We start from the raw sequence: 448 nt of genomic DNA on the forward strand, positions 1-448 counted from the left end.
ATTATGAATACTCAATTTTTGTTACGTTATACATCCTACAACAACATATCATAAAAGAAGGATCGTAAGTTAGGTAAACAAATCGTGGAAATATACTCGTCGTCAACCGCGTCGCGCGATCATGCCAGGCATCGTACGAGCGAGGAAGGCCAGGCAGCCGATGCCACATATGCTTATGTTTTCTTGTTTTCTATACCTCACAGGGGGACGGAAATATACTTCCGATGTGAGCAGAATCAATATGACTGCGGGGGAGAACTACCTGTGTGCACATGGATTGATAGCGAGAGCAGGGTCGACTGATATGAATTATCTGGTGGATATTAGAAAAAAAAAATATTTAAACAGTAGACTCACCTGTTGGCATCGCTGTATCAAGACTAGGTGAAGGGATGGAAAATTACCTTAAAAAGAAAGGGAAACTGAACCGTCGGCGTAGAATAATTAG

The sequence above is a fragment of the Penaeus monodon genome, chromosome 20 (assembly GCF_015228065.2).
Source record: "Penaeus monodon isolate SGIC_2016 chromosome 20, NSTDA_Pmon_1, whole genome shotgun sequence".
Taxonomy (NCBI): Eukaryota; Metazoa; Arthropoda; class Malacostraca; order Decapoda; family Penaeidae; genus Penaeus; species Penaeus monodon.